At 41.9% G+C, this 27,574-nt stretch overlaps 1 protein-coding gene and 1 long non-coding RNA gene across 7 annotated transcripts in view; both read right to left on the bottom strand.

Moving 5' to 3' along the window:
* The window catches only part of nectin1b (nectin cell adhesion molecule 1b), a 230,068-nt gene that overhangs the window by 176,429 nt on the left and 26,065 nt on the right, over window positions 1-27,574 (bottom strand). The gene's annotated exons all lie outside the window — the stretch shown is intronic.
* Window positions 399-22,279, bottom strand: LOC141770673 (uncharacterized). The gene is made up of 2 exons (XR_012594609.1): window positions 17,283-22,279; window positions 399-17,244 (listed from the first exon to the last, which is right to left on the bottom strand). It is a non-coding gene; the product is annotated as an uncharacterized LOC141770673 (long non-coding RNA).

The raw sequence follows: 27,574 nt of genomic DNA, 5'->3' as shown, positions 1-27,574 counted from the left end.
CAGATGACATCGCTCACGTGAACACCTACACTGTGACATTAATAGCCTAGAAATCTGCTGACATGTTTTTAAACTACGGCTGTAGACACCGGGGCCCGTCCGGTGGGAGCCCGGAACAAAATAGCTGCACACTGCATGTACAGGCTTTTTCCTCGGGGCTGCAGGAGTATTATTTGGAGCTCTTACCCTCGCGTTGCCCTCCCTCACTGTGTCTATACTGCTGGGCTGCTCATTGTTTGACAGGATTGACAAGCTCCCTGGCAGAGCTGATTAAAAGCTTTAAGGTCAGAGAAGTGGGACAGATATCGAGCGAACACCTGTCTGCTCGCTGTGAGCCAGTCCCCTACTGGGTGTGTCCTCCATTGGCGCAGGATCAATGGCTCCATTAAGACCCAAGGTTTTCTTTTTTTTTTTTTTCTGACAGCGCTACTTTGGCTTGCAAAGAACCTTTCACCTGGCTCTTCCTCTTTTTTACTTCCCTCTGCTTCTCGTCATATCAAAGAGGGAAAGTGTAGGAGATGGCCGTATTTTTGAACAACCGAGGGCAGCAGCTAGCCTTTGCTTTAGGAAAAAAAAAACAGAATAAAATGTAAAGTGACAAGCACGCACTGCAATGTAGTTTTTTTTTCCAGCTTCAGACTTTCATCATGGATTTCCACATTCTGGTAAAAATAACTTTGAAAGCCCGGCTGCCCACTGAAGATTTGCCAAAGGATTAGAGATCATTAAAGAGATGTTTGAAGTTCACTTGAAGTCTCTCCAAATAAGTTACTCGAATCACTTCATTTAGTGTCTTTTTTTTTTTTTTCTCTCTCTCTCTCTCTCGCTGTAACCGGATTTCTTTAAAAGAAAAAGAAAGTCTCTCAAACTGCAACAGCTGGTCATCCTCTCTGGAGTCATAATCCAGAAATGGACATATCAATTTACTCCAGCCTGAGTTTGGATGATAGCGAATTAAGATACCTGCTCCCGTGAACGCCTCGCCCATTTCACCCCCCCTCTGGTCGGCTTTCCACTCAGAGCTTCACGCAAGAGAAAATGTTCTTCTTTTGACATTGTATCTCACCGTAATCTATCAAATGAAACCTAATACCATAGCTTTAGCCATGGGATAAAACTTCAAGGCATGGGTGACTTTCACCAAGAGATATCTCCAAGCGTGTCCCACTCACCACTCATCACTACTTTCATCTCCAGAGTACTACCACAGGTCTCACAGGTTCCTGGATCCCCCCCCTCCCCTCCACACACAGTCACCTAGCTGGTTTTTCGTGATATGATTCAGCTGCTGAGCACAGAGGCGCATTGTGCTGCAGGTTTTATCACGTTATTATGGTTTGTGATCTTGCTTCTGTTTGCGGTGAGAAAATAAAGTAGCTGACTGAACTGACTTGCATAACAAAGAGATCGTTTTAAGACACTGTCAGACAGGCAGTATCAAAGCATCAGACCTGCTCATTTTCCCATCTCTCATCTCTCCCACTAAAGGGAATCACTCTTACACTTTTATGTCATAATATCACTGTTATTGTTTCACTAATGGGTGCAAAAGATTGATAAGAAACTGTTCATTTATTTCATTAAAACTAGGGCTGTTAATCGATTCAAATATTTAATCACGATTAATCGCATGATTTTCCATGGTTAATGGCGATTAATTGCACATTTTTTATCTGTTCAAAATGTACCTTAAAAAGGTAGATTTATCAACATAAAACAATGACAAATATTGTCCAGAAACCCTCACAGGTACTGCATTTAGCATAAAAAAATATGATCAAATCATAACATGGCATTACAACAACAGCTGATGGCATAAAGTGGGCATATCTGTAAAGGGGAGACTCGTGGGTACCCATAGAACCCATTTTCAAAGTAGCATGATATGGTTAGTACCAATGGATTCATCAGGTTTTATAGTTTCATATGATGCCAGTATCTTCACTCTAGCTGTAGAACTGAGTCCGCTACACCCTAAAAATTGCAAATTGCGTAAAAGAAATTAGTGGCATTAAAACAAATTTGCGTTAAGACGTTATTATTACGTTAACTCTGACAGTCCTAGTTAAAATAGATCACATGTAAACACAACAGTGTTTGCCTACAGACTATATAAAGAAGCCTTGCTGTGTTTGGGGTAATTTCTGAACTGGTTAATGACTTTTAACACCGAATAAGAAGTTATATAACTAATCTGGGGAAGTACTTTGTCACTTTGAGCTTCCGCATTTAGATATTTGACGATGAAGATGTAGCACAACCGTAAGGTGAAAGAAGCAAGTTCACACTTCTCCAGCAGTGTTTTTGCAAGTAAGTGTGAAACTGGGTTTGCAGGAGGAAAGGGGGAAAGTGTTGGTGAAGTGTGAGGTCACATCTCCATTTACAGCTGCTCTTTGGCCCTTTCTCCTCTATGCATTTTTTGCTTCTTTTTATTCGTAAGAGTTGGTTTTAAACAAGGTCAGAAGGACAGGAAGGAATATGTGGTGTAATGTCCTAAACCTATACTGGGAAAGAAAGTGTGGATAGACTCGAAAATCTATAGGATTCGTGGGAAATGTTCTAAAGACACTATAGGACAAGCTTGGCATATTTACGACAGGGTATCGAACCTTGATACTTTGCCAGAATGTGTGACATCAGTTATTGCAAAATGGCATCGAATGCCATCAGATTTTTAGTGTTATTTACTCATTCTTTATTCATATATTTACTGATTTAAAAAACTATTTGGGCCTTTTTTTTTGCCAAATTAAAGGCTTTTGAAGAAAGACATGTTTATATTACTCAAAACAAGATATACCATATATTGGTAATAGTGGTGTAAGAAAATAGTATTGTGTATTATGATATTACGTTTTGCAATACTGATTTTGTATACTGTTTTGAGTACAGTGTAATTATTGACTACCAGTGACAATAGAAGAATGAGGTTTAGATAGATTGTGGTTAGTTAGGGATCACACCTTTGCACTGCACCTAGGGAACACACCTACTGCCACCTGGATTATAAATGCCAGTGTTCTCAGCCTGTTTTTGCCTCCAAATGACAGCAGCTAGGGTGAAAATATCTCATCTTCTCTGTGCCCTTCACAGATTGCAAGTGGACCACACTCACTCGCCTCGCAGAGCTGGTAGAATATGTTTGAGCCGAAACGAGCCGATTGACACAAAACCACATTTATGTGTGCATTCATAGTCGTAGGTTGATGCTCATACTGCGATGCACACCTAAGTGTTGTGAATGGATGCTGGAATAAGGCTCGACATATGGGCTAACGCAGGCCAGAGTAAAATAAAGGGCAGCGAGCTGTGACAGGGGTATTCCTTGTGGGCATAATCTGGTGTTTAATCTTGTTCAAAGTTATTTATAATTTCAGACTGTGTTGTGCATTGATCTGCCATGCATACCGGGGTGGTAATTACAGCTGGTATTAATTTCAGAATGATGGATATGTTTAGGTAAAGAAAAGAAAACAGGAGGACAAATAATCACATTAATCATTTTTACTTGAGCTATTTGTGACAGTTATACTGAGCTATAGGGGCTACTAAGATACAATAAAACAACTGTCCAAATGTAAGAACACTGTTAATACAAGGATTGTAATATATATATTAAAAAAAGAAAAAACTTTTACAGCCCTAAAATACATGCTAACCCTTCATACAGCGTCACCGTCTCGGAATAAAACCCAATAAATGTCTGACTGATGAAGGCTAGCTGTGGGCTGAAGGATTTCAACAGAGGCTGGGCTCTTAAAGCTGCTTTTATCTGCTCCAGCTTGGCTGCAATGTATGCTCACATGCTGTACAGTGACACGGCCGACCCTTCATACATAATAGATGTGTTGGTGTCCATGGAGCTGCAGAGGCTGCGGGTTGGTGCAGGGCAGAGACAATAACACACATTTCTTTCCTGTGTTTGATCAGACGAAAATGCTTCATACTAATCAGCAGCCTCACCGCCATCGCTGTTTACAATCATCAGGCTAACACGGCGGCTGGCGGTGACGCCATTTTGCATCAGCTAACATTTGAAATAGAATGATTTCTGATGTTGTATCTAGAGCTGTCAAAGTTAACGTGATAATAATACCTTAATACTAATTTGTTTTAACGCCACTAACTTCTTTAATGCATTAACGCAACTTGCGATTATTTGAGGTTGTAGCGGCTCAGTTGTGAAGATAGAGTGACGATACTGGCATCATATGAAACTATAAAAACTGGCATGGCCATTTTCAAAGGGGTCCCTTGACCTCTGACCTATAGATATGTGAATGTAAATGGGTTCTATGGGTACCCACGAGTCTCCCCTTTACAGACATGCCCACTTTATGATAATCACATGCAGTTTGGGACAAGTCATAGTCAAGTCAGCACACTGACATACTGACAGCTGTTGTTATACTTGACAAATCTCCCTTTAAGGTTCATTTTGAACAGATAAAACATGTGCAATTAATTTGCGATTAATCCCGATTACCTATGGACAACCATGTGATTAATCGCGATTAAATATTTTAATCGATTGACAGCCCTAGAATTTTTATTGAGTTGTAAATATGTTTTTTTTTTTTTTAACTGATGTAGGCCTAAAGCTTGTATTTTGCTTCTATACTGTATTGTAAAACGGCAAGTGAAAGATCATCCTAAAAATGCCTCTATAAACTATGACTTCACACTTGAGCCACTGTGATTCTTCAGAACATTAGTATCTTATTAATATGTCAGCTTATTGCTCCTAATGAAAATGGATTAACAAACAAACTAGCATTAATAGCAGGCACATTTACATTTAACTGCACATCTTCTTTTTATTTTTTTTATTCCAGCAATGATCAAAGACGTTGGTTTTCCTGGGAGGTGGGAACATCGACAGTGCGCGGCAATTAACAGTGTGTTGTATTTCCTATTCCCCAAACAGTTAGTTATTTAGCAATTATCATTGCACACCATCATTTTGCCATAGTTTTGAAATGCAATTTACTTTATGAATACAAATGTCCCGTGCCCTTTTTTAATCATGTCATTGTGGGGGAGAGAGACAGAGAGTGAGAGAGAGAGAAAAAAACATGAATAAAAAAAGAGAAACTGTTTAATATTTATGTCTCCATTTTCTAGCTACGAGCCGATCTCGCTCGGCTGCACTAAAATGAAACTTGTTGTGACCTAGTTAGAAGAATGCCACATGACAAAGCCGTGCTCGCCCTCCATCCGTGAGACTAGCCGAGCAGAAACGGCCGCATCGAGCAGGATATTTTTTGCAGGGGGATCCTTATCGACGGTTTGTTAGCGGGGCGCAGGGCGGCCAGGTCCGTGTCCTACTCCTTGGCTGATTAGGTGGGTGAAGGACGGACCCCGGCTGCTCCGGCTCTCCGTTGCAGGATGGCTGAGGCTCTTTGTTAATGTGCTGCCACTCCCCTGCGGGGTGAGCAGGCCTGGACAGGCTGAGGTGACGCTCCCTCTCTTCTTTCCCACAGCTCAGCCGGCTCGACTTTGCTTGGCTGATGAACTGTGACGGGACACAACTCCAAGGTTGTTTGTGCTGCTTTTTTTCTTTTTTTTTCACCAGTCAGAGCAAGAGTGTGAAACATTGTTGAACTCTGCTGATGGCTCTCAACCTTCGTATCAGCTGGCTCGGCTGCACCCCCGTAGCACACTCCGGTGCACACCTGAAGGATCCCCGCTGTCAGGATGTAAGAGTTGCAGGCCGTACAGCCAGCTGCTGGTGTTTCAATATGAGACGGAGAGCATAAACAACAGCAACAAAACCTGCCCAGACATGATTTACCTTGCACAACTCGAAATGAGTCAGTCCTGCGATCGCAGACGTCAAAGCGCTCAAACTCCAGTGAATTTGTTGCACAAGTCAATCTACACAAAAGCTTTTCTGAGCGAGTGTGTGAGAAGAAATTGCTATTCTTTTAAAATTACTATTCAGATCACTTCTATAGGCCATTTCTGCCTCCGCTAGAGAGCCTATCACCATCATTTATGGGTCTGAAAGCACACCGTAGAGTTTTCCGCTGGTACTTTTGAGATAATTCTCTCCTGTAAAGGTGTTTTGTGCTGCAAGTCAGGAACATACAGTACTTCACATCGTTATACATCAACATCTCCTTCACATTTACCGAAAAAAAGAATCAAACAGCACCATAATTGCGCACCCTGCCGGGGGTTCACGATGGGGCTACTACGAGAGCAATCGGCGAGGCCATTTTTGTGTATTTTTGCACGGAGCATGACAAAATCCCATATGTGGGAGAGTCAGCCAAAACCTCTGCATGCTTATTATACAAAGAGCCCCTCTCGAAATGACGCTATGAATTCCCACAAGATGAATTCTTGTTCATGTTACGGCACGGAGAACATACTTCTGTCTACGTCCAACTTTTTTTTTCAAGGCGCTGCCTCTTGAAAGGTAAATATCATGCAAATTACTCCCTTTGTTTGCTCTTGCTTTTAACTTTTTATGGGGAAAACACACCTGGTAGTTACAGCCAAGAGCTCGTTCACACCCACGGCGGTGTTACTGCAATCTAGTGCACAAAGCCAACCACTGACTCAAAAAAACATCCATTCCCAATCTTTAACCCCTTAAAACTCTGATGGGCCCTGCCGCCCCATTTGAACAGCAAGATGTTTATATTCACACATCCAAGTTCAGCATATAACCGCAGTTAATCCGAGTTATTACAGGAGACAGGCTCTCGTGTTGATGAAAATGAAAGAAAAGCAAATAACTAACATTATTGCTTCTTCGCTTCAAAACAAAGAAAATTACTAATTTCTCTGTGATTGTAGGTTGTTAGAAAAATCAAATAGGCAGTCAGACAGTAAGAAAAGCACCCAGTGAAGCAATTATGGTGCAATCTAGCATTTTACTGTATGATCGTTCTTCCAGCTTAGCACTTCATCCCTCAGAGTTACCGTTAACCCCTCTCCAAATACTCCATGACAGGTTCCTGCTGGTCTTCCACATCCAACTAACAAGGATCGGATTTCCTTAAACTTTTTTTTCTGAAGTTTTTTTTGTTTATTTCTTAAGAGCTAATTTAGTAGACTCAGCATGTGTGGCTGTCAGGGGATTACTAGTCTAGATGTGCACTGTTTGTTGGTTTCACTGCATAAACCAATTACAGAATGAGGCACCATGAGAGAATTAAAAGTTTGATTAGCCGTAGGGTGGATGGCAGTATAATTGGATTGGATAACAGTTGGACGGCTGCTATCTGTGTATCGAAAAGGAGCCAATTCATTTGTGTGATAATACAACTGTCTGATCTGATAATGGTAAAGGGGTTGTAAAGTCAAGTAATAATCTGTGAAATGTTGAAATAAATATATGACATTTTTTTTGTGACTGACTGGTAAGATGCAGAAAATTCAATAAACTGTAAGATCATTCAAGAAAACGTCTCTTGAGCTTGTTAAAGCGAGAATGTGTAACTTTAGAAAGGTGCTACAGGCTTATTTGGTCTGGTATCACCAGAGCGTTATGGTAGAAGCTAATGTTAGCAAACTTTAGATGGATGTGAAACTCAGGCAGCGACCTCCGGTTCTGAAAAGTGAAGCTAAAGCTGAAGTGCCTTAAACTTGCATTCTTTCTAATAGCCAACAGGGGGCGACTCCTCTGGTTGCAAAAATATGTCAGATTGTTTAGAAGTCTATGAGAAAATTTGCGGAGTTGGCGAAGGCCAAAAGCCAAGATGGCGATAGCCAGAAACCACGATGGTTACAGTCAAAAAACAAGATGGCGACAGCCAAAAACCAAGATGGCGACGGCCAAATACCAAGATGGCAATGGCCAGAATGCCAAACTCGAAGCGTCAGAACGGAAGTCTAAAAACCAATTGGTGACGTCATGGTGACTACGTCCACTTCTTATATAGTTCTTATGTGTCTATCTATGTGTGAAACTGATGTTATTGAGTCAGTTCACTGGCTTCATAACTCTTCTCTACTTGTGCTATAATACATTTTTTCCTTTCACCATTATCCCGTAATTGTCACTCGTGGCTGCAGTGGCCATCATTCAGCAAGGATCGGGACCTCAAGGTTTGGCGGTTTTATCCCCGGTTCCTACTGTCTCCATGTCCAAGTGTCCTTGAGCGAGACACCGATCCTCCCCTGGGCGCTTTACAGCAGCCCAATGCTCCTGAGGACGGGTTAAATGCAGAGGTCAAATTTCTACTTGTATGTATATGACAAATCTAATAAAGTTTAGGCGCTTGCGTTGATCGCGTTGATGAGACTACACCAATCAAAGTCGAGACTTTTACAGAGCAGCATGTCATTTAGGAACGCCATGTGAAAGTCAGTGATGTTTGGTAGCTTTGACTTGCAGTTTGCAATGTGTGATGAATTGAAGAAATGTGTAGCTGCTATTAGAAAGGAGCACCACCTACTCAAAGTTCTGCTGCATCAACACAAAATCCAAGGGAAATTAAAATACACATCGAAATGGTAATATGTTGTTGAAGGATACAGGCACATAAAAAATGGAAGCATTTATTTTGAAAAGCCACACATTCCTGCAATTGATGGGATCTAAATTTTCGACACTCTCAAAATGCCAGAGAGATAAATTAACTGATGAGAATATAATTTCTCACTCATAAAGCGCTGATACTTGATGATTACAATGCCAAAAATAATTATGGCATTTTAATCAACGCTCTGTTTTTCTTAAGTGCTGGGAATCCTGAGTTAGTGAGCCAAGTCGGAAGAGCTTTCCAGTATGAGAACCTGAGTAGTTTAACAAGTGAAATGTGGGACATGCAGTTGCAGCTCTGTTTTAGTTCAATCCATGTCACTATAAGTAAAAACAATTTGAAAACTGTGCCATGAATTATACAAAGCCGCAGCAGCGTTCACCCCGCATCTGAGGCAACTATTTGACACAGACTGAGATGACATTTCTATTTCAGCCACGCTGACGGTTAAAGTAGTCAGACATGTTGCTGTCACTTGCTCAACACTTCAACTCTTGTCCTTATTTCCTCCTTATGTGTGCCAAGAAACTGATTATTACTTCTATTCTTTCTTGGAAGAATGTTGCAGTTGGAGATCTAGCAGAGATGTCCTTGAACCAGCCGCCATCTAAAATAACACCGCAGTGTTCAGATTACAGGAAGCACTCTCGGTGCGGTTGCAGATTAACTGCACTTAATTCAGAAATTAGTCGACTATTTTACATGCACAGCTCAAGATTCGTTGAAAGAGTCATTTAGATTCAAACACCCACAGACAGGCTTAAAGTTGGGGAAAATAAGGTTCTACTCTATTTAGAATTCATTGACCTACGACGGCCTGCTTCTAAACCTTGAGCCCCTAATGAATAAAAACAACGGCGGGAGATACATTTAAATTTCATCTTGTCTAAATATTCGATATGTTCAACCCCGGTGAGAGCGTGAATGAAATAGCAGATCAGCATTATTGCGTGGTATGTGTGTCCTCTCCTTGGGACAACAGTGTCCTTGACTGACCTTGCTGGGCTGACATGTTTACACTGACTATATGGCCGGCTCTGAACGGCTCACTGAGTCATGTAGCAGATCATCTGACAGGAGAACCAGTGAAAACTACAGACGAACCAAAAGGCCATCTGCAGCAGTAAAACCCCCTCCTGCTTTCTGTCCAAAAACATCTTTGTTTTAATTTCCATTCACACGTCCCAAACACCGACTGTCACATAAGAGATTAACCTACTACTATTATACAGTACTTTCACAATGGAAGAAGGCAGAGGAGTTCTAGAAGAGAGGCAGGGGGGGGAGACACAAAAATAGACAAACAGTGGGATGAGAAAAGGGAAAGACGGAGATGAGCACTTTCAGTCCTCAGAGATCCATTTTATCAGGCAGCGCTTCTATTTGCTGTCTCCTTTTATGTGTTTAGCGCTCTACCTTGTGAAACGCCCACACTGTAAACAATAGAGTTCCCGATGAAGGGAAGTGTGAGGGATTATTGCAGGAACGACTACAAGGTCGTTTCAAAGACTTCACCGACAGTTTAACAAGAAAATTAGGGAGTGTGTTATGCATCATTAAGAAAGTGGATTTATTTCACTCTATTTTGATTTACTTTTTGAAATCAATAGAAGGGCGGCCCAACCCTGTCACCGGAAAAAAATGTTGGCATTGGATGTTTCAACAAACCATGGATATGTTGAATGGCGATGTTTCTGAACCAAAATATGTTTCATAAACATGTTTCATATCACTCTCGCATCACGCTTGCAGAAACGCAATGCCACGTGGTTACGCTGTGAAACGATTGGTTAGGCTAACCCTAACCCGACGCAACGTAACAACGCGTCAAAACCACTCTAGTTAGGTTTAGGAAAGAAATACATGGATGGGTTTAAAGGAACAGTGTATAGCATTTAGGAGGGATCTATTGGCATAAATGGAATATAATGTAAATAAGTATGTTTTCTTTAGTGTATAATCAGCTGATAATTAGAATCGTTGTGTTTTTGTTACCTTAGAATGAGCCATTTATACCTATATAGGGAGCGGTTCCACCATGTCGCACCGCCGTGTTTCTACGGTAGCCCAGAACGGACAAACCAAACACTGTTAACTTATCCTGCTTGAGCCGGAGTCGATAACGTTACTCGCTCCCATCGCCTCCACTCTCTCTCTCTCTTGCTTCACCACTCACTTCCCACGTACTCACACACACACACACACACACACACTCTACGTACTGGCTGTGCTCCAGATGGTTCTAGAGAGGACCATTCGCGTTTTCTCGTCAGCCACCGTAGCTCTCCAACACGCTTGGCACACGGGAGAGGATTCAGTTGGTTGCAATGTCCTCACCTCACTGACTGCTAGATACCGGTGTGTCTCTTTTTGCTCTTTACACTCTGTCATTTGCTCTGACCGAATGCAAAATCATTGACATTCAACGAATCCCTGGTTTGCTGAAATATACAATGCCAACATTTCTTCCTGGCGACTGGGCTGGGCTGCCCCCTCTTTTCCATTAGTCAACTAATTTGTTGTTTTGGTCTTAGTCTACTAAGATTTCTTTAGTCGAATAGTCATTTTGTATGTTTTCATGCTGAATGACTTATTTGTAAGAATCTTATGAGCACACAAAAACTCAGTTTTACAGATCCGTCAGTTACATCAACTAACTGATTAGTCGACAAAATCGTATGAGCGTTAGACGGCTAAGAATTTCTTTGGTCGAGGGCAGCCCCTAATCAATGGTTAATGTGAAAAATAGTCACAAAAGGTGACCAACACCGGTGCATTTTAGGACAGTGCTGCAGTTCTCCCCAGGTAGTTCCTTAAAAGCACCCAGAAACCGTGTTACCCTGCTTCTACGATTCCCGACAGCTAAAAAAGGTCAGCCAAGGTCAGTGAATTTTTCATGGAGAGGAGACATAAGCTTCTCCCCGGCTCCTTTTTAAAATCTGGAGGTACCGCACCGATGTTACAGAGGCACACGTAAGCCTGAAATTTGAGATTTTTTGCACATTGGAAAGCGACGAGGAGGATGAAAAGGGAAGCAGAAGCAGGAGGTAGACGGAGAGGACAGAGAGCAGAGAAACAGCTGGGGTGCCAGATCAAATGGGAATGTGAGACGGAGAGAGGCTTGTTTTGCCCCTGTGCAGCGATGGGGGAGAACCGAGCGTGTAGTGCATCAAATTTTCATACGAGCATCAGTGCACAGCTTAGAACTGCATTATGGAACCAAAGCAGCAGAAAATATCCTTGAGGAACAGCTGAATAAAAAAAGAGGCTTATTTATAGACCATGAGAGCACAGCTGAATGATTTAATTAAGCTAATTAAAGGACAGTGAAGGGCCATCGAGCAAAATATGTATTTATATTGTGATGCCGTGCAATTATTCGTGAATGCGCCACATTATATTCCAATCTCTACCTACATTTCACTCATTTCCATGCACATATAAACAATTACTGAGCGAAGGACAAATCAATACGCTCAAGCACAGTTTTCAGTGAGACTCGTATTCCAGCGTTATTCTGTTGTTTATGTTTCTATGTGGAGTAAATGCGGGCAGGAATGTCTCCATGGAGATCGTTGCCAAAATGCTCACACAAACCAACATGTCAGGACTAGAAGTGTTGGTTGTAAACAAGGCCTGTATCCACAGCTGTGGAAGTGAAGTTCTGGGTATGTTCAAGACAGAAAAATATGGTGAAGACATGCTTATGCACTGCAAAGAGAATATATATTCCCTTTCAGACATGTAACTGTAACTGTGTTATCTACTACCGGTGAAAGTAATAGATTTTGGTTTTCTAGAGTCACAATACTCGAATGCCATTAAAGGGGACATATCTTGCTCATTTCCAACTTCTTACTTGTATTTTGGTTTTCTACTAGAACATGTTTACATGTTTTAATGTTCAACAAACACATTATTTTCCTCATCCTGTCTGTCTGAATATACCTGTATTCACCCTCTGTCTGAAACGCTCTGTTTTAGCGCATGTCTCTTTAAACCCCCCCTCCCGAAAAAGCCCAGTCTGCCCTGATTGGCTCGGGAGAAAAATATGATGCACCTTTGCAAAAGTAGCTTCGTGTCTAGAAGGTAACCTGCAAAAACTCTCGCGAGACTTGCTGCCCGATGACCTATCCAAACCTTAACTAAAAAACGGACTAGGTTGCTTTATTTCACAGTTTGTGGGTTGGTAGGCACTCCAGATACCCAAATGTATGAGCACAAGCACTGCAAAAGTGACTTTTTATATATGTCCCCTTTAAGAGATCTGGCATGTGAGGCAACATTCTGTATAATTCAAAAGGTGAGTTTTCTGCAACTAAGCTTCAGCCTTTTTTTATAAATGTGTAGCTCACATAGTTCACAACAGTCTCTTTTTGGAGTCCCATCTACCAAGAACGTTGTTACCATGCTTTCCCTGGCATTGTGACTGCTTTTATTCACACTTGAGGCATGTAGAGAATATTGCAGAGTCCTTTTCAAATGGAAAAAAAACAGACTGATGTGAAAATGCACCTGGTGAAAGGAGCACACTCGCAACAAATGTGAAATAAACAAATAGGCAGAAGGTTAAACTGACATTTGACAAGCTTTTGTCAGTCTGTTTTGACAAGGTCTGTCTTCGCTGGGGTTTGATAAAGACAGCCTTGTCAAAAAAAAATACATCGAAACATTGATCCTACAAAACATATATGCATCAGACCTGGCAGAGCATCTCCAGATTGCGTCTGAAAGAGTCTCCAGTCATCAGCGAGGGAGGGAACGCTCTGCCTGAGAAATGAGGAGCCTCTGTGTAATACTTGGGTCGTGTTCGGCAGCACACCTGGTTTCCAGCCTTGGCACCCGCTCCACAGATGCAGTTAGCAGATGTGCCATTGACAAGAAATAGCGCTCTGTAACGTGGGCGTAAAACGAATGAGTAAACAGCCCCCAGGATTACCATATTCACAAAACACGTTGCTTCAGTCGTAGGCAGGCTGCTTAATAATTGTGTCCAATAAAATGTGTGAACAAGCGGTGGAAAAACAACAAAGAGGCACGTTCACTCCTCTTTTTTTTCCTCTTCTCTCCTTCAGTTCAATAACTGGAGACGAGGCCGCCTTTGGTTGGGTGTAGGTCAATAAAGCAATACACTGAGGGCTTCTTGACAAAGGAAGAGGCTATAGAGCAAGAACTCAGGGCACACCCTATAGAAAATATCATCTATTCTATGTAAATAGTTTCTATTAAAGGCCATGTAAAGGAAATTCAACATTATAAATGTTGGAAAGTCATGACTGAAAACATGTGCAAAGACTGTGAACGTTGTAGTCCTGGATTGTGGAGTTTGACCATTAAACTGTTTTTGGCCAGTTTTGTGTTCAAGATTTTTTAGGCGGGGCTGAAATCATGACTCAATGACGCACTGGAGTCATCCTTAACATAACTCCACCCATCTTCACAAACGTGGTTTTTGAAAGCCAAAATCCAAATACAAAATGTTGTCAAGTGTTATGTTGGTTAGCTCAGTCGGTAGAGCACGAGTCTTATGTTGACATGATCGTGGGTTCAAGTCCCACTATAGGCATTTTCATCACTGATTTTATTTAGTATTGTATTTCATGATTGTAATTCATCCCATGTCCTATGTATATTTATTCTTTTTCTGTAAACTAACTAAACTAAAAATGAATAGTCAGTATGGAGTCGGACGGCGATTCCCCTCTGGGCTCTTCCCTCTTCGCTTGCCGCTACTGAGGGAATCTGTCCTGCACCTTCCCCGCTGGTGGGTGTGGTTTCAGCCATGGTTGTATTAAGAGAGGTTTCAGGTTTCAGCGACACGCCCCCAGCGTCTCCGAGCAGAGAATACTGATGATTTTTCCATGATTTTGAAAGCTCATTTTATATAACCTATTTGCCGATTTTTTTAATTAGTACCACATTTTTCTGCGGTGTGACAAACCCAGAATGTAGATTTATTTTTGCTTTACACGGACTTTAAAGTAAAAACTATGAATGAGACAGGAGAGAGCGGTGCTCACCTAACGGCAGCAGACCGCGGGAGGGTGGGGGGGGTTTGGTTGCTGTGATAAGGCTGTTTCATGGTCCCCAGTGTGAAATTGTGATATCTCAGAAAGGTAATTGAGTCAGAACCTTTCAAAAGCCACGCGATCGTCGCAGTGAAATTGCCATTTACGCACAAAATTCGACTTCTGTGTCATTTTGAACATCCGTGTCTTTCAGGTTTAAAGCAAGTGACATGATTAATAATAACCGTAATACTACACTCGCTTTTAAATAAATATGCATTCAATCCTGACATGAACACCTTTCAAAGCTGAAGGGAATCCATTGCGTTCTCATTTTCCAAATGAATGTTTCAGGTAAACATATCATCAGCAGTGCGACCGGATATAATGAAGTGAATAAATGTGTCCACGTTGCCTTTGGGCTCTACTTCAACGCTTCTGTTAAAAATATTTCGTCGCTGATCCTCTTGCTCCCGTATTAAGAGTGTCTGTACACAGCAGTCGGTCTGGCATTGACACGGTGCTGCGAGCTTGAGGAAAAATAAAAACCACGCATTGTTATTGGTGTCACACGGTATGTAAGGCGTATAAAATAATAATTCTACCTCTTCTTAAATAGGGTAAATGTTTCTTGTATAATCAAAGCTGCACAACACGGCTTTGTGAGCTGGCGGAGACGAATGGGAGGAAGACGAAAACCCAGAAATCCGAGATGATTGGCAGGTCAAAGGATGTCTAGGTTAAAACTCTGCTAAATTTGGTTGAAAGTGAGCGATTTTTAGACCTCTGGGGGTACACATAACAGTCACTTCTACAGCATTTCACCGCCTCATATGCAATGGGAAGCAGGTTTTAACCACACAGTTAAATGCAGTCATTGAAAATGTGCACTTGTCAATCAAATCTTTAAGAAAAATTAAGAAAACGGCTCGTCTTGTTCAGGTAACTGTTCCATAATATCCTTTTTGTTGTTCTCTTCAACATTATCCACTAAGGGTGTAAGAAAATATCCATACACATGAGTATCGCAGTATTATGTTGTGCGATATCGATTCTCCAAAACATTGTATACATTTTTAATTAATCTCTTAAAAATCCGGCCGCTATTTGATCTTTTGGAGGTTGTAGCTGGCTCAGTTTAAAAGCTAGAGTGACGATACTGGTATCATATGAAACTAGAAAATCTGAGTAATAGCATGCTTTGTTTGTCCTGTTAGCTGGTCCGTGATTATAGTTAGGAAAACAATGACAGAGATTCATCAGCTACTCTGTGGGCGAGGTCACCTAGCTGGAGGTTTTTCTACCTAATTCTACCGTTCCACCAGGAAACCCTTATATGGACGTCACCAGTTTAAGGAAGTACTGATCAGCGTTTTTTTCAGACACATTTTCTGAGAGATGGAGCAGGAGAAAAAGAGAGAGGATGGTCTTTTATGACACCATGGTGGCCTGTAGACACACTGGGGGCAGATATTGATGTTTAAAAGACATGGAAAAGTGCATTTTGCATAATAGGTGACCTTTAATGCCACAAATGTCTTTAATGCATTAACACCATTTTTAGGTTGTAGCGGGCTCAGTTATACAGCTAAAGGGAAGATACTGAAATCATATGAAATAAGAGAACCTGAGGAATCCATCGGTACCAACCATGTCATACTAGCTTGTCAAGAAGGAGGCTAAATAACGCTCCAATGTTAGGCTAAATTTTGGTGAAGAAAAACTGTCATGGCCATATTCAAAGGGGTCCCCTGACTTCCAGATATGTGAATGTAAATGGGTTCTATGGGAACCCACGAGTCTCCCCTTTACAGACATGCCCACTTTATGATGATCACATGCAGTTTGGGGTCAAAAACCATGCAGTTTTTTGCATGTAGTATAAATGTGTTAATTTTGCCTATTCTTAAATGGTCTACTTCTGGTGTGTTCTTTATATTATGACAGTTTTCCTAAAAATTGCAATATATCGCCTTGCTTACAGTATCGCAATATATTGAGTGGTTACCCCTGGATCATGATACGTATTGTATCGCCAGCTTCTTGCCAATGCACAGCACTATACTATCCACCTGGTATGATCTTAAGAACATGCTATGACTATTCAGAGTGAACTGTATCACTACCCCCTCCATAACGCTATGTATGTAACCCTATTTAGCAATGGCAGGGTCCACTTGTTCAAACTGGACCCTACTAATCCCCAGCTTTCACAGTCAGTCTAAATAACAAATTCAATACACTTCTCCCAAACTCAAACAAATCCCTAATGGAAATACACACTGTACAAACACTCCCTCTTTAACAAACGTACACATACACACACCAAGTCTAAACCACCTGGGGGTGAGATCAACGGCTTTTCTAGATTACGACTCCCATCCGCAGACCGGTTCAACAGCTCGGTCCACAGCTGATGTCACCATGATGCTGCTGCTTTCTTTTTTTTTTTGTATTTTGGTTTTGGTGCAGACGTGTGGGCGAGCCGGGTGTGGCCCGCCCTCTGCCGCAGCTTGCTCTCTGGCCAGAGTCACACATGTAATTTCTACACATTTCACTAACCGCGACATGGCCAATATGAGACGCTCGAAAACCCCAAGCGAGCGCCGCTGCCAGTCAAACGCGCCTCAGTCGCTGCTTTGTGCAAACAGGCCTCAAGGTTTGACAGCCACTCGGTGGCCGTCACCCTGCCGTTGTCCATGAGGAGCCGCGTGTATATGGAAAGCCATGAAAAAGCTCTAACCACACATGAAATTCATACATCTGTACCGAGGACACTGTGCCTCCTCTGGAGGGAAGCAGCGCGAGGTAATAATGGAGCCTCACTGCGGGGGGAAGCACCTTCCTCTCCACTCACTCGCCCATCTCTTTGGTCCTGTTTCTTAGGGCCTCCACGAGGTGACAGTTTGTCGGATAACACCTTCAACATCTACGAGAATGATGGTGAACCGATGTCAAGGCCCGTGTAAACTGTGCAGGTTTCAGGGAATATCAAGAATGAGTCATGCGAGGAATATTCACATGGCAACAGGGACACAACAGCCCTATTCAGTGGGCTGAGCCCCTGTTATTATGAGTAATTGTTTCAACAGAGACAGTTGGTTTGGCGCTGTGTAGGTGCAGGCAGGGACTTGTCCTTCCTGTCACAGCTCAAACCTGAACTTCCACAAGATGGCTGGGTTGCAGAGAATGCAGAGCTGTCATCTGATAAGTGCATATTGTGATTATTTATTTAAACCCCCCCAGTGACACTTTGGCAGCGCAGCATTCTTAAAGGGGGAAGGGCAAAGAAAGAAAAGAAGTGGAAGAACACCCGAGAGACTGCTGGAGAAATTGTTCAGATCTCCCTATAGCTGCAAAACTGACTCCGGGGGTGTGTGTGTGTGTGTGTGTGTGTGTGTGCGTGTGTGTGCGTGTGTGTGCGTGTGTGTGCGTGCGTGTGTGTGCGTGACATTACAATCCCCCTCGAACTCGGAGCATCTGCTACACTTACAGAAATATCCCAATTTATCTGTGCTGCTTTCATGCGAGCCGCGATGGTTTGTGTCTTCTAATTGGTTCGCTAACAGGGACGCCACCGAGGCCGACCAGGACGACCCGACTACTGCTGAACTAGCAGTGTTCCACTTCTGTCCTGCGGTGCATCTTTATTTCTGCAAACGCCTGCTCATTGCATGACTCCTTGTTGATAGACATGAATAATACATCGGAGATTTAAGAATGCACCAACCTTTTCATAACGAAATATGGCTTTCTGTCTGCTTCCTATCTGAAATCCACATCTGTTATCTTGTAGATTTATATCAGCGCTGAAAGCTATTAGTCAATGGACAACGAATTAGCTGCAAATATTACTTATAATCAATTTAACGTTTAAGAGCAACCGCAACTGACGATTATTTTCATTCCTCGATTAATCGATTAGTTTTGTTTGGTCTATGACACGTTGAAAAATGTCAATCAGTGTTTCCCAAAGTCAAAGATGACGTCCTCTAAAATGTCTTGTTTTGTCCAAAACTCAAAGATATTCAGTTTAAAGGTTATTATGGAATTTTTGCCCATTAATGCCAAAAATATTCTGCCTGCTGCCGCTTTAATCAATTATCAAAATAGTTGGCGATTGATCTAATAGTTGACAAGTAATTGATTAATCATTGCAGCTTTAAGTTATTTATCAAGCCGGTTCTAGCGTCGCAAATTTGTGTAAATGTGCTGCTTTTTATGTTTTAAATCACTGTAAACTGAATATATTTGAGTTTTTTTAGCACTATTTGTTGGACAAAACAAACAATTTCATAGCCTCTGACACTTTGTAATGGCTGTTTTCACTGTTTGTCTGACATTTTATAGACTAAACGATTAATCCACTTACCACAATATGTTTTGACAGATTAATCAATAAAGAAAAAGACTGTTTGTTGCAGCCCTTGTTTTTTTATCCTTTCAAATTCAACTGAAAAGTTAACATATAACAAAATGGTTGCCCAACAGACACAACAGGGTGCCCTGTTAATGGTAAAGCACATAAACCAGCCAAATTACTCGCACATGAGTATACTGGCACTAATTTGACACAATCTGGCAACCCGCCAGGTCTCGTTAAGACTCCTCCGCCTGAGGTGCGGCGTTAGCGTGCGGCCTATCTTAAGCATCGCTATTTTTGCGATTCAAAACGTGACATTTAAAGCATCCATAATACATCCCCATGTTCTGCTGTGTTTTTCCCCCTCAGAGATGCTTTGTGTCAAAACAAAAAGGTCTCCTCCTCTCTGCTGTCACCAATCAGATTTGGCCGAGAGTCTCGCGAAAGCATCAACAACAGCATCCGCCGTCAACACAAATTAGAGCTTAATTACTACAGAAATACCCATTCACTATTGTTTCCCTCCAGAGTGCTCCCCTGCGCCCGACCATCTGCATTACTTCAATAACATTTTTCATGTTGCACTGAGCAGCCTCACTTTCCCACAATGCCCCTCCTTAATAAGCCGCCGGACCCAAAAGCATGCTGTGTGTGGATAATTTCCCCCACGTCCATTCCGGTTTTATTGTTTCATATACTGTACGCCGCTACTCTTCCTCTGGGCAAATGTCCTCTTTTTTTTTCACTTCCCGTGGCCCCAACAATCCCATCATAATGCTTTGCCAACACTTCTGTGTTCCATTAGCGTCTGGCATCCCTCCACTAATTGCATGAAACTAGGTCTGCAACCTCTTTTACACCCAATCAGCGGGGGCAGAAGGGTTCCCTCTCTTGATTATATGCCACAGGAGCCGGGGAACGGCGCAGGCGGCGGCGGCGCAGACTAGACGTGCAGCTCAGGTGGGGTGTTGGGAGGGTCGGGCTCCTCGTAGCTCGCCGCGTCGCTCAGTTTGCCGTCACCGCGAGGAGTGAGAGGGGAGGTGGAAGGGGGCGGATGGTGACGAAGCCAATTATTTTCACCTATCTGCTGCTCCCTGCCAGCAGACATGTAATCTTAAACGGTCTCAGTGATCCCTGGGCAGGCTTTGAGCCCTTGGAGAATATGGTTTCACAGATGAAGCTGTCACAGGAAACAGCTTGCATTCGGCAGCAGACGCTTCTCACCTGTCGCCTATTAGGAGCGCTGTGACAGGAATTTACAAAAGTCTTACTTCCTGAAACAAAAAAAAGCCCCCTGCTTGTTAGCATTTTATCTAAAGATCCCTGTGTAATCACCTTTAGTTGTGTGCTTAAAACAGAATGCACTGCTTGCTCAGTGTCTTATTTATGTAAATGATGAAAGAGAGCAGTGACATATTAAAAAAATGAGTACTCGGAGAGAAAGCGGGGTGGAATTTCAGCTCTGCAGCAAAGAATGGCGAGGTGTGGAGAGGGTTGCTGTTACAGTTAAGGGATCAGGTGAGGCAGACTGACACAAAGCTGGACTACAAAGTCTCCCCGGGGTTATTCCTATAAATAAACGACAGAAGGCCGGACGAACAGAATTGTGAAGTTCTACCCCCGAAGAGAAAACCAAGCCTTCTTTTGATGACTCAGCCTTCCCTGTAGTGAGCAGGATATCAACGGCGTTTTGTTTAGTTTCTACAACATTTCTATAGCTAAGTTCACATCGTGGCAGGACCTATAGCATCGAACTCTCCGGAGCATTATCCCTACAGTCCACAATGTTATACAGAAGGGGGCTGATGCCGAAGCAAATGTCAGGCATTTAGGCCACTAAAAGCTAAAGCTGACACTTGCAATTCCAGCACTCCTCTGGAGATACTGAGGCTTTTTTTCTCCTCGATAGTGAATCGCTAGGCTGCACACTAAATCCATATCTTTTCCTAATGGCAAGTGTGAAGTACCCTTTTGAAAAAAGAAATGTAGCTGTGTGATAGCCAAAGATGGTGTCTGCCGTTAAATCGGGCAGAAAGGTTCTGGGACAAAGTAGTCTGATTTCTCCAGCAGCCCACAACCGAGTCTGACTTTCAAGACATGGGTTAACCCATTGAAAACCAAATAAAAGGTGTTCCTCTATCTGTGCTGAGTTAAAACAACATGCTTTGTGAACGCAGACCCCTCCCCTCCTCATGGTGTCCCTTTAACCCTTTACATAATGACAGCTTTATAAGCCATCAGTGTCTCTGTTTGGGAGCTCAGCTCCTTTTACAAATGGTGTTTGGCACTGTGCATCATAAAAGTGGTAACTCACAGACTAAACAGATGGACTATTCATTTTAGTCATTTTAACTACGGCTGTCCTCGACCAAAGAAATTCTTAGTCGACAACACAATTTTATATATATGCTATAAACATTTAATGAACACAATGTTATAGTTTTTCCTATTTTTTTTTTAAATCCTGACTTTGACTATTAATAAAAGTTGATTTTTCATTTGATCTAATAATTTCAAAGTTGTACTGTTAGATACTTGCCCAAAGTATGTCTGTACCACATTTCAAGAGTTTTGACAAATCAAAACAAATGTTGTGGTATTTTTCCTTATCATGCTAAATAATATTAGTCTTTGGGCAAAAAATGGGTAAATGGACAGATCTGTGAAAGAGAGATGTGCTCATAAGTGTCTTTGAAATAAGTCATTCACCATGAAAAAAGTAAAAAAAAAAAACTGACTAATCGACTAAAGAAATGTTAGTCGACTAAGACCAAAACGACAATTAGTGGACTAATCTTCTAAGAGGGGGCAGCCCTAAGTTTAACCCCCTTTCATCCAAAGCTAGGTCAACTCTTTGTAAAACAGGAAACAAATTCCATTACTTTCAACCAAGACCACACAATAAAAAGCAAAGCAGTTTCAGTGCAGTATTTTTCCACATTTGAATCCTGATTCCCTAGAAGACATTTCCGTTACCGTTCCTCGATTTGAAGGTGTGACTTAATTGTTGGTTTCAGTGTAAGGCTGCTGTAAAGGACAAGTGAGAGAGGAGTGGGTAAGTTCCAGAGAAAACACGAGGGCTTGTATAGACAGTGTAATGCATGTCTTTGGATTACCGTGAATAAAGGTCACAGATTACCTATGCTTCTTTAACTAGGGAGTACTCAGACAGTGCATACCTCCTCCAACGCTGCACAATCCTTTACAGATATGTTCATTCAAACAAGGCCAGAAGTTCTTGAGAAAATAGCACAAATGTTAAAAAAATATGCCACCTTGTAACATTCAAACCTGGATTCGGATCAGCACAAAAAAAACCTAATAATTAGTCCTTAGCGTGTGATCTAACCCAGGGGTTCCCAACATGGGGTCTGGGCCCCCTTTAGGGAGGCGCCAAAGATAGCAGGGGGTGCGCCATGATTTGTCTGCTCGGAGGTTGTCAAAATTAGATTTGCTCATGTATAACTACAACTATATAAAGAAAATATAGAACTATGTGTTGGCGTTTAGCCTTAAAAAAACAACATTTTCACTGTTGTCAAAACCCTTTATTACCTGTATTAACAGGGCAGTCTAGCAGCAATCTAACAGCACCATTAACTACATTTATTGAACCACAAAAAATCTATTTTGGCTCTAATGCTATTATAGTACGTTAAATAAATCATATTATGTATCTACCTTCGCTTGGTGAATCCGTGTTGACGAAACTGACAAGTTCTATTTGTTAAAGAAAGTTAATTTAATTAAAGAAAATACTATCATTAAATACACTGAATCACTTATTTTTAGGGTTTTTAGCTTTTCTTAGATACAAGTATGGGGTGCTTCAAGGAAAATAGGTTGGGAACCACTGATCTAACCTTTAACCATATTTGTAATGTATCCTGATGACGAACGTGGTGACTTCAGCTCTGCAGATGGCCTAGAATGAGCACAAACATGAGTAACAACCGACTACGAGTCTCACGCATGTTTCAACATGTTGGTTCTTCCAGGTGGACAATCAGTCACCTGTGAGTATGTATGACACACACCGCACGTCCTTTGCTTTATCTGCATTCTCATCACCCTTGGGTTCAAAGAGGCACATCCTCACAGAGCCACCTCAGATCTATAAATACCCCACATTTATATTTCATTTATTTCACTATAGGCAAATCAAGACGAGCGTTCCTTCTCCCTAATGGAGCCCGCACAATGAGACTGACTGGACATCAAAGTTGCATAGAAAGAGCTTTGAAATGAGACCATTAATATAATTATTCTCTCTCTGGCAATGGACACATATTTGCAACACATTGTAATGGTATATCTGTACAATTTTGATCATATAAAAGAACTTTTCTTCATTAGCGTTCTATGGATACCTTTCATGTCTAAAAAGTAGGGCTGTCAATCGATGGAAATATTTTCTTACTGTTAATTTTTATTGCTATTATGCTGCTATGTCAAGGAGCCAAAACACAATAATTGTACTCTCTTATACCTATATTGAGATGTAACAATAAAGGAATCTTGAAAATTGATCTTAATCGCAATTAATCGCATGATTGTCCATATTTAATCGTGATTAATCACACATTTTTTTATCTGTTTAAAGGGTACCTTAAAGGGAGATTTGTCAAGTATTTAATACTCTTATCAACATGGGAGTGGACAAATATGCTTGCATTAAGCAAATTAATGTATATATTTATTATTGGAAATCAATTAACAACACAAAACAATGACAGATATTGTCCAGAAACCCTCACAGGTACTGCATTTAGCATAAACTATATGTTCAAATGATATCATGGCAAACTGTAGCCCAACAGTCAACAACAGCTGTCAGTGTGTCAGTGTGCTGACTTGACTATGACTTGCCCCAAACTGCATGTGATTATCATAAAGTGGACATGTCTGTAAAGGGGAGACTCGTGGGTACCCATAGAACCCAAATTCGCAGGTTGCGTTTATGCGTTAAAGAAAAAGAAAAATGTCGTTAAAAGGAATATGCGACGAACTTTGACAGCCCTACCAAAAAGTACAACTTGTCCCAATATTTTGGGTAGCTTGCATTAGATTGTGTAGACATGGGAGCCAGTGTCACATGACGGTGAAAAAGAGACAATAAAGCTTTTACAAGACTAATCCTGTAAGATTACAGCCCTCAGCTGATACAGTAACTGCACAAGCACAAACAAAACTGAAGCCCAAAGCCAGCCTCGACACACCTAAGCAAGAAAGACAACTTTGCAAAATGGCAAAACTGTGTAATCTGACTACAGCGGGGAGATCATGTGACTGCAGATATGAATGTACTTTATGTTCTGCATTTTTTAACAGAAAGCTTTCAGAGCAGCCGTTCCCCTGCAGGGCATCAGAGGAAATTGATACAAGGTAAACTGAAACCCCATAATGAATATTATCATTGCAGTTAACTCTTGAGGCATTTGGCAAACGCTCTAATCTTACTACTACAATAAGAGACGATGGTTGAGTTTCTTGGCTCGAGGACACTTTATCAGGACACACGGTCGGTGTCACGTAATGGATATGTTGTAGTGGGATCGTGTCAAATGAATGGTTCAACTCCAAACTTCAAAACAAATGTGAAAAAGTTAAATCGTCTAAAGCTGTGATGACATTTCTATTAACCCACTTTAATCACATACACAAAGACACTTGATGACTGTAATTTTCAAGCAACACAGAGGCAAAGAAACTACAGAGCTTCAAAGTACATTTCAATCTGACGGCAGTTCGGCAGTCACGCGAAAAAGTGTTTCCTATTGGGGGAAATTACAAACATCCAAACCAGGCCAAAGAGATGTCAAGAGCGCTGCTGTAATCTGATTTTGGGCTGGGCCTTTAAGTCAAGTCAAGCCTCTTCTCTATGGAAAACAGCCCTGTCAGGACCTGCGTGGTGGGCCCCCTCTTTGTGTCACTGTCATTTAGCATCTGCACCGGCCTGTCAAATGGAATGCCACCCTCGCACTGGCTGCTAGCCCCCCGTATGAGACAGGATGCTGAACAAAGGCCCCGGGATGATAGATGATGTTATACCACAGCCACTGTTTTTGTCAGCGAACGGGGGCGGGGGGGGCGCTCCCTGACATCCATTGATGGATATGATTGAGAAAATCTACGTCAGTGTTGTGAGATGAAGCCATCAGAGGACGCAGAGAGGCAGGCAGGCAGGGGAAGGGAATGATATCAGCAAACGTCTCAGGGAGCCAGGTTAAAGTCATTATCTGTGGCATTCTCATTTATTTAAATGTTTGCTTTGCTGTCATTAGTTCCTGAAAAATACAAAAAGAAATAGGTCATGAAAGCTTTCACAACTGCCGTGCTGTATGTCGCCGTCACTCCTGGGAAGAAGGCAGAAAGTGATTTAACGGTGGAGTAGGTAGATTGGAGCAAATATGATAAAAAAATAAGTTATTTTTTATAAAACGGTCACTATATCCTGACAGTAGTTCATGAGACAGGTAATCTGAAAAAAATCATGATCCTCTGTGTCCTCCGGTGCTCCTAATGGCATCTGCAGGATTTCACAGACCGGAGGAAAACAACCAATCAGAGCCGAGCTGGAGCCTTGCCGCCTCTGAGCAGCTGTCAATCACTCACAAACTCCAATCAAACGGTCAAACTAGGCAGCGCTGATCAAATATGAATCAATATTCTGTTACTGTAATGCCTATTTCTCTCCTCAAATGTTTTCAGAATCATCTTGTAGTGTACTGTTTAGCTGTAAAATGAGAAAGTTTGTGACCCGGCAGCCATGTTGAGATCAGTTGAGGACATACCAAGTACCGCCCACCAGCCGATGGGCTGTGTATTGGTGAGAATCTGGCGATACGATACGCATCATTATACAGAGGTAACGATTCAATATATTGTGATATATTGCGATAATGTAAGTAAGGCAATATTAAAATAAATTTTTTTTAATCTAATTTAAGAAAACTGTCGTAATTTAAAGAACACACCAACATATGCATACAATCTGAGTCATTGTTATTACAGCAACAGAGCTGCCTAGTTTGTCCGTTTGATCGGAAAGCGAGTGATTGACAGCTGCCTCCGTTGATTGAACAGCCAATAGGAACGCTCTCCCTGATTGGTCAAAGTCTCCCGTCACGGGCTAGATTTTGTAACGCCTGTTAACAGAGCCATGAGGAGGTGACGAAGTCTCTCAGAACTCTGGAATTACAATATGCTGAAAGGTTACTATGGAGTTTTTGCCCAATGATGCCAAATATATACTGCCTACTGAAGCTTTAAGTTAGCAAAAAGCAGAAAACAACAGTCTGTTGCAAATAAACAGGAGAGCTTGGGGGGGCAGACAAAGAAAAGGCCAATGCCTAAACGGATCAACTAAATCAACAGAAAATCCGAGGAAGCAGATGCCACAGAGCCGGACACGCTGTCTGCTTGCAGAGGGGAACTATGCACAAAATGTGGTGGGAAATCAGGATGGTTCTGCTGAGATCAAGATGCCAAGAAAAAGCAGCACCTTTAGCGCTGTGAAAATACCTCTGCAGGCCCAGCTGTTAGGATGAGAAAATATTCACTAACACCTCCTCATCAGCCCCCTCCTCCTCGACCTCCCCCTTCCCTCTCCCCAAACACCGACAAAAGTGTTTCCGGGTGCTGAACATTAAACTCCTGTGTCTCCTCTCCGGAGCTTCAGCACCCAGAGGGCTCATGTGTGAGTCATGGCTACTGGCTGGCCTGATACGCCACGACAGCCCGGGCCTTGGGCGGACGGACCAAATGCCATCACGCCACACTCGGCTCACAGCGCCGCGGCACAAAACACAGCCATTAGCTATCTAAGTAGGCAGCTGTGTCTTAGGAGAGGCATTCAAAAGAGGGGAATTGGCATTTTACCACACAAGTGCATCACTGGGAACGGAGAGGAATGATAAGCATGTAACAGACTTAACAAGAATTTAACTGCGGCAACAACAGCTCGGAAAATTCCACATTATGTTCCGCGACAATACAAGGCCGAGAGACAACCTCGATGTTCTTTGCAAGGTATCACCTCATTCTCAAATGAGTTGAAAACGCCAGGAATAGTTGTTTACGATTCTTTTCTTTTTAAAAAAAAAAGAAATCAGTCTTTTCCCTGCTGGTTACAAACGCAAACATAGTCAATCCGCTGCCAAGAACATCTCACTGGCATATTGATGCACAACTCTGGCCTTACCCGAATACAATCTGTCACAAGCAATACCGTCTGAGTTACAATGTGAATGTCACAAATCAATGATGGAGAAGGGAGTAACTATTTTTATGTAGGCAGCCCGGGTCTGAGAGAGATAGAATCAACACACGCTGGAACACTATGTGACATCCAGTGTCATAAAGTTGTAACATAAACAACATAATCCCAAAAACTAACCACAACTTTTGCCAGAAAAGTAATAAAACAGATTATCTGAAACAAGTTCAAGGTCTTTCAGTCATTCTTCTCACGGGATTGTGTTATCAACTTGCACAACTCGGCCCTCAGAGACGTAATTCAGGGGCTGCTCCATGATCTTCAGTGGAAACCAGAGAAAACATATTTGAAGTGTTTTGTGACCATGGTACTATTTAGCTTTTTCGGCAATAAAATTTATTAAAAAAAAACACGACACCACTGAGAACTTAACCCCTTAACACTACGACGGCCAGGCCTGGTATCATATGAAACTAGAAAACCTAAA

The sequence above is a fragment of the Sebastes fasciatus genome, chromosome 7 (genome assembly GCF_043250625.1).
Source record: "Sebastes fasciatus isolate fSebFas1 chromosome 7, fSebFas1.pri, whole genome shotgun sequence".
In the NCBI taxonomy this organism is placed as follows: Eukaryota; Metazoa; Chordata; class Actinopteri; order Perciformes; family Sebastidae; genus Sebastes; species Sebastes fasciatus.
This window is presented reverse-complemented; position numbering and strand designations above follow the sequence as displayed.